Below are 8,204 nucleotides of genomic sequence, written 5' to 3'. Positions count from 1 at the left end.
GTTTGTTTCTTTTTTGTATTTTAGCATTTGAGATTTGTATTTGAATCTTCTTTGCATAAGTGTGGGAAATCACGATCATGCGGTCCATCACTCACATGGCATTCATGTTTCTTAAGCATGGTGTCGAGCACTCGATAAGAGACACAATTTGGGACGTGTTCATATTAAGGACATTATTGGAACACTACTTTCTCTTTTGCACACTTTTATTGCTTTTTGAAATTTTGAAACTTTGGAACTTTGGTAAAAAAAACACTCAAGCTTTTATACTTGGCTTTGAGAATTGTATAAGTTGCACACCGTCCCATCCCCAAGCTAGGTAGATGAGGGTAAAAAAAGAAAGAGCAATCGTTAGACAAGGATCAAAGTAGTTCATCAATGAAGGAGCATGTAATTGAAAGGGGTAAAGGTGATATGATGTGGCTACAAGGGGTGCCTTAAATCATTGGTATACCTTGTGTTTAGTTTGACTTTGATTTGAGGGTTTTTTTTAATGAAATGCAATGCTATGATCATATGCAAGGAAATAAATGTTGATTTATTGAAGCAGAAAGGGTAAAAACAAACTCATGAAGTAAATATAAGAAATGACGGATGTTGCCTATGCTAGACTTATTGAGGGAAAAAGGAAAACAAGAGTAAGAAAATAACCATGAAATTTTGTCGTTGAAGCTTCCTCGTGCTTTGTGCTTATCATTACTAGACATTCTTGTCGCTCGGAGGAACATGAAGCCAATTCGAATCAATGAGGTCTCAAATACGATCCTTAAGGATGAACCATTCCTCAGTAGTGTGACCATTGCCTCAATGGTATTTGCAATAGGATCGGAGTTAGGATTTTAATAAGGAGACCGTCTCTTAGGTACTAGATCTTGGATTGGACCTATGGGATGAATGAAACCTTGGCCATGGAGATAGTCAAAAGCTTCACTATAAGTCATTCCTATTGTATATTCGTCTGTGGTCCATTTTACTGTGGCTTAGGAAATTGAGTTTTTTCTTTAATCTTTGATGGGAAGAAGAAGACGGATGGTCATTCTTCCAATCCAGGCGATGAGGGTTTTGTTCAATGAATGACATCCAATTACAAGGTCTTTCACCATACTCGTAAGCTTGGTAATGGAATCTTGGAGCTTATCAACGTCTTCTTTTACATTTGCTGAGTTTTCTTTAGTGGCATCTAAGAAAACTTCTTCATCCTTCTCAATCGTGGTCACTTCGTTAATGGCAGTTATGTAGACTTTTTCGATCATGGGCTCATCGATAGATATAATGAGGAGAGAAGGGTCAAAGACCATATGGTCTTTTGTGATGGCTAGAACCTTAGAATGTTTGTTATCATCAATCAAATCCTAAATAACTTCTTTGAGTTTCCAACATTCCTCAGTATCATGACCTATTCTTTAGTGGTAATTACATTGTTTGTTAGGATCACTCTTAGGTGGTATGGCCTCCGGGGCTGGATCTTTTATGGGTCCTATGGGTATGACCAGTCCTTTGTGGTGTATTTTATCAAAGGTTGTCTCGTAGATTATTCCTAGAGTAATAAACACTATTTTTAACCTTTGGATTCGTTGCTTAGGAGTGTTTGTAGAAACTATTTCATTAATGTGAGAGGAAGAAGAAGGATAATCAGTCTTCTTTCCCTTCGCATTATTATGGTTAGCAGCTACCGATTTCATAAGTTCGTCTTCAATTTCGATGCCTATATATTGTAAATGGCCTTAAAAGTGTTTATAAGTTGATATTTTAAGTGCTTTTGGTACTTATCTTGGAGATTTCTATTACATATCCGCACATATTCCTTTTCATTAGGAACGTCAATCATCTTTGCGGAAGTCTCTTGCCACCTAATATAAAATGCAGTGAAGCCCTCATTCTCCTTTGACTTAAGGATTTTGAGCTCTCTATGATCATTTTTCTACTTGTATATTACACTTATACTTGTCAATGATATTATGCGTAATACCATCCCAAATAGCCCTTTTCTCATAGTCCATAGAAAAGAATCATTGTTGGCATACTAGTTCTAAGGAATAAGAGATAAGTAAGGGGAAGATTTTCTTATCAACCCCCTTAATTTCCATGATGATTTCAAAATATTTGGGATGGAAGTAAGGATTTTTAGTGGCTTTGAACTTAGGGATGTTAGTAACTGAGAACTTAAGACTAGAGTTGGAGGTGGCAGTGAGAATGTGAGAGCTGAAGTCAGTTTAGGTGAAGACACTGTTGAGACAGCTTTGACAGTGTATTAAGATGATGATGATGATGGTGAATATGAGTTCAATCTAGATGAGCAGTCTAAGGATGATGGTGATGATGAGGATAGTCAGAGTTTAAGTGAAGAGGAAGAGTAATCCAAGGGTGAATATGAGCCTATGGTTGAGGATTCCTTTTATCCTTTTGAGGAAGCAAAATTTGAGTGTGAGGATGAGCAGTATAACTACTTGAGTAGGTTGTATAACAATGGGGAAGTTTACAAGGATGAGGGGTTTGGTAAAATAGTTTTGAAGGAGTGGCAGTTTTTTGTTGACAAACAACACCTTAGAGATGTTGTTAGGGATTATTGTATACAATGTGGGTTTGTTGTTGTTGTTGAGATGCTAGCACCAAAAGATACGCAGCAAGATGCTCAGACATACACTGTAATTGAAGGCTGCATGCATCAATTTTTCCAGATAACACTACATGGGCAATAAAAAAGATTAGTTGTCCAGAGCACACATGCCAAGGACTTGAGGCCAGGAATTCAATGGTAAATGTGAGGTGGGAAAGAAGAATGTTGATGGATGATTTTAGGGCTAACAATGACATTCCAGATAAATCCCTGAATGATGAGTTGTTGTGGAAGAGATATGGTGTTGACATCCCATGGAGCACATTATACAGAGTTAGGTTACAAGCTTTAGTATAAATACATGGTGGCCATGATGAGTCATACAAACACTTGCCAATGTATTGTGATGTTATTAGAGAGCTCAACCCAAAATTTGTAGCTCATGTTGTTTGGACTAGACCTGAACATGAGAGGCCTCTACATTTTAGTAGCATTTTCATTGCTTTTCAAACTGCATTGGATGGGTTAAAAGCAGGTTACAAAAGCTTGATTAAAGTAGATGGGGCCCACCTTAAGGGCAATTATGGTGGTGTGTTGCTCTCTATAGTAGCCATGGGTGGAAATAATGAGATATTTCCAGTTGCATGGGAAATTGTGGAAGCTAAAAATGCTGATAGCTGGAAATTCTTCCTTTGGCATTTGAAGAATGCTCTACAAGATTCCGGAAGGGGAGATGAATGGTGCATACTTTCTGGCAGACAAAAGGTAACATTGTTGCATTGGTTCAATTGTCTGCATTTGTAACACCCCCGATTTACTAATTAATAATAAACAAGAATTTAAGGAAAATAAACGACCTTTAAATAAAATTTGCGGAAGCATACACCTAAATCGGAGGTATTACCGCCACACTCAACAACCTGTCGAGTGTTAAGGCTTACAAAAATCCCAATAATTACAACCCAATAAATCTAAGTGAACTATTTATACAACTTTACAAACTTGTTATAGCAAACTAATCGAAACACTTGAGCTTCTTTAGCTACAACCACTTGATCAACCTGTTTAGACAAACTTGACTGCTCACCATTAAGGACAAATTCCAAAATAGATCGTCGCAGGGCCACCATAAGAAAAAGACATGGCCGCAAACACAAGTAGCAAAACAAAATAACACACACGTCAGCAAAAGCTGAGTAATCACCACAAATAAGAATATAGAGTATAATTGAATAATAGACCATACTAGCTCAATTAAACAATGTAGTTCGAAACTACATTACACATTGTACTCTGAAAATAACCTTTAACAACTCAACTCGAATAATAGTACGAACCTTTACTCAATATATCCCATAAGTGTGTCATGCTCATTGTTCTATACCTAGCTTTGGACATGGGTAATTCGAATAAATAAACCAACAAGTATAAAAACTTGAATACTCTCAATAACCAGAAAACACCTTGAACCAGACCACATACGGGCCAATTTCCACTGTAGGGGACCATAGAAAAATAAATAAAGATTGTACCTCATTCTTAACTCATGATTATTACCCTCTTACCAACAAGCCAATGACTAAGTTATATAACGCCGAGCCTCAAACCAAGAACAAAATAATAATTCTCTACCTTTTGATCTCATACGACATCGATCAAATAATTATTCATAAACTAGAACTCTTAGAGTGAGGCTAATGGATGACCAAGTCATTGGTCATGAGGAGAGAGAGAAGAGTTTTTATATTAAAAATATGAAACAAAGAAGAAATTGATGAAAAAAGTGATGACCAGGTCTTGAAGATGACCAAACTAGAAATGTGGTCATGAAAATGTAAATGACAAGTGGCAGTGTATTATTGGAGGAAGAAAAAGGAAAAGTTGCATGTACTTGCAGCATATGACACCAACGACAATATTGTTGGATGACATCACGCATGCATACAACGGCTAGATTATTATCATTGCCAATTTTTGCAACGGTAATAAATTAAAAAATACAAATTAAAAAAAAAATTACCAACGTCTTTATTATTTTTTTTTCTCTATAAAAAGAGACCAATATTGAGGTATTTTTTAACAACTTCTCATTAAGCTCAATTCCTTCATTTAGCTCAATTTCTTCATTTAGCTCAATTCATTCCTTTTAAAGTAATTTATTTTTTATCTACAAAATCCAAAAAACTATTGAATATGGATAAATCCAATCGGAAAAAAAATCCTTCAAAATTGAAAAAAAATTCAAATACTCAACCTTTATTTCTGATTATCAAATAGATCTCAACTCTCAAGTGGAACCAAACTCACAAATTTTTCCACAGTTTCCAAATTATGGAATGAATAACACAATTTCACAAATCCAAGTTCTATCTCACAATTCCCTTTACGACCACAACAAGCTCTTAACTTCTCATATGCTCAAAATGTTCTTCCATCTGAAGGACACTCACCTTTTCAAAATCTTCAATTTGCTGAAAATGAAACATCCTTCCCTATGTCGCAACATTTTAACATGTCAGAAGGTGAAGGTGCAAATTCAAATTTTAATTGGTCATATAGATCAACTACTGACTCTGATGACGATAATGATGACGAAGCTGAAGAAAATGAAGGTGGGGATGTAGGAGGCGGAGGTAGAGGCAATACAAATCGAAGGAATTTTTGGTCGCAAGCTGAAGATGAGGTCCTTGTGAGAGCTTAGCTTGAGGTAAATAAAGATAAAAAAAAACAAATACCAACCAAAAGGGGAATGAATTCTGGGCAAAAGTTGAGGCAATGTTTAATAATGTTAGATTATATAGAGAGAGGCAATTTGAACAAGGTACTGAAGAGATTAAGAAGGATGATTTGCTAAGAGTAAGGGCTTTGGAGCCACTTAGATGTCGGTGGAAAAGGCTAAGTGCTAATTGTTCAAAATTATCTGGTGCGTATGCACATGCTGCATCAAAGAGAGGAAGTGGTCATTATGACGATGATGTTATTAAGGTTGCGCGTAGAATTTATAGAGACGAAAAAACTTGGAAAAATACTAGTAGAGTTTTCCAAGATATGTATGCTTGGGATATTCTGAAAAATGAACAAATATGGGCGAAAAATGAAAATCCAGTCGAGACATGTAAGCAGAAGACAGCAACCCAGTCCAGTGTTTCAAAGAGATCTCGAATTAATGAAGCTGGTAATTACTCGTCTTCAACAAACCCAGATGCACCGACTAGTGGTGATGCTGGGTGTTTAGGCTTCCCCTCTATTGATGATTGTACCAAAAATAAAGGTAAGAACAAAGTTATGAACATGGCGACGGAAAATTCTCAGCAATGGTTGCTTACTATTCAAAACATGAACATAACAAGGCAATCTGAAACTGAGATGGAGATGATGAATTTGAGGTTCCAGAGAGAGAAAGAAGTTGAAAATGCTCAGCTAGAAAGGGAGAGAGAAGCACGAAAGCAAAGGAAAATCAACTTGGAATTGTTCAAGATACTTGAAGCAAAGCCATACTTATCAGAAGAGGATCAAGAATGAAGGAACAATTTAGTGAAGATATTATTCCCATCCAATTAATTTATTTTCTTCAAAATGTAGTAGTGTTATATGCTAGAATGATTAGGTTGTTGTTTAGTAACCGCTTTTGTACTTGAAGTTGTAATCATGTTGTTTAAGTTGTTATTTATTATCAATTAATGTGTAGTCATTATGTTGTTTTTAAATAGCTCTAATATAGTTGTACTATTATGTGATGTATGACTGTCATATTTAAATAGTTTACTTTTCTTAAAAAGTTGTGCATTAATGGCATAACTGACATTGATGAGATGTAACAATAAAAAAAATTGTGCATTACTCACATGAACTTACGTATTTGTATTTTTTTGATAAATGTAGGTGTATAATTTGATGTGATTGTTCACTGGGAAAACCAAAGATTATCTTCTGAATAAGTGAAGCAATTATTGATTTTGATAATTCATAAAAATGACCACACAACCTATTGATATGAAATCACATTGAAGCTTCTTTTCAGTACATTATTTTTTATGGTGAATGATAGCATTATAACAACACACTATTATTAAAGTTCGTACATTGTTCTATATATTGCTATATGTTTTAATTTGGTTTCACTCAACCAATAATCTATTAGCTCTCTCATCAAAGTAGCTTCCTTAGCTTTGAAAATGTCTGAGAGTTATAATTCGTCCAACTCATCTTCTAACTCTTCCAATTCATCTGCCAACACAAATCAAAATTCCGATGATGACTACAACCGACGTTATGAGAGACGGAGGCAAGCAAATCGTCTTGTTGATCGAATGATGGATGAATTCATAATGACCAATCTAGTTGAATTCTTTCAAATGGTTAATCAAATTCCAAGGGCACCAAGGACGCTGGTCGAAAGGGATCGTGAAGACGGACACAATCGTTTATGGAATGACTATTTTGCTGATCCTCCATTGTTCCCTCCAAACTTGTTCCGTCGGAGATTTCGCATGAGAAAGCACATCTTTCTCCGTATTGTGCATACTTTAGAAGATAGTCATCAGTTCTTTCAACAACGGCAAGATGCTACTGGTAGATTTGGAGCATCAGCATTGCATAAATGCACCACGACTTTAAGATTACTTGCATATGGAACTGCTGCTGATTCCGTTGACGACTACTTACGGATTAGTGCATCTCTTGCACGAGACTCCTTACAAAATTTTGTTGAAGGAGTTGTCTCTTATTTTAGTGACGACTATCTGAAAAGACCTAATGAAGAGGATATGGCCAGACTCCTACGAGATGGAGAACGTCGAGGCTTTCCAGGGATGATGGGATCCATTGATTGTATGCATTGGCGATGGAAGAATTTTCCTTTAAGATTGAAGGGCATGTTTTCCGGGAGAGCTAATAAGCCCACTTTGATTTTAGAAGCTGTGGCATCACAAGACCTTTGGATGTGGCATGCTTTTTTTGGGACGCCGGGTAGGTGTAATGATATAAATGTTCTTGACAGGTGTAGACACCCATTTGTGTCTCCCCAAAACCAAACCCAGTGATGAGTACCGTTCACGTTGAATCATAATCGAATGAAGTGAAAGTGTGGAAAGTTTAGTGTTGCGGATAGTTTTAATTTCTTTTCTCTTCTCTCTGTTTTTAAAAAAACTATTTTAAGAAAACAGCCAATCCAGTTTGGTTGGTCCATGATATGGGTCCGATAGTAGTATAGTTGGATGGGGTTTGACAAGATCTTTCCAACGATATATTATAAGCCCAATTCCGATGAATATTGAGGAAGTTATGGCCAATTTACTAAATTGGGCCCGGTTTGAGCCTTATATGCGGCCCAATGATCTAGGGGAGGGCCTAATATAGATTTATCATTCCTAATGTAATTAGGAATGGTTTTAGTCTTCTAGATTCTTCTAGAAGGTTCTTTTCATTCCTAATTCAATTAGCATTGATAAATTGACTTTTGTTGACTTTTCAGAGTTTTAATTAAAATCAAAGAGCATTTTTGAGGGAAATACGATTTTATCCTCCTGTACGGCAAATTTTATCTGATTTTAAGAAAACGCGTGAATTTCTGAAATCAGCGCCAAACGCCAGCTATAAAAAAATAACATTGAATTGACAAGTTTCTTACCTCAGCCAGAAGGGATAG

This window comes from Chenopodium quinoa, unplaced genomic scaffold (assembly GCF_001683475.1).
Source record: "Chenopodium quinoa cultivar QQ74 unplaced genomic scaffold, ASM168347v1, whole genome shotgun sequence".
Taxonomy (NCBI): Eukaryota; Viridiplantae; Streptophyta; class Magnoliopsida; order Caryophyllales; family Amaranthaceae; genus Chenopodium; species Chenopodium quinoa.
This window is presented reverse-complemented; position numbering follows the sequence as displayed.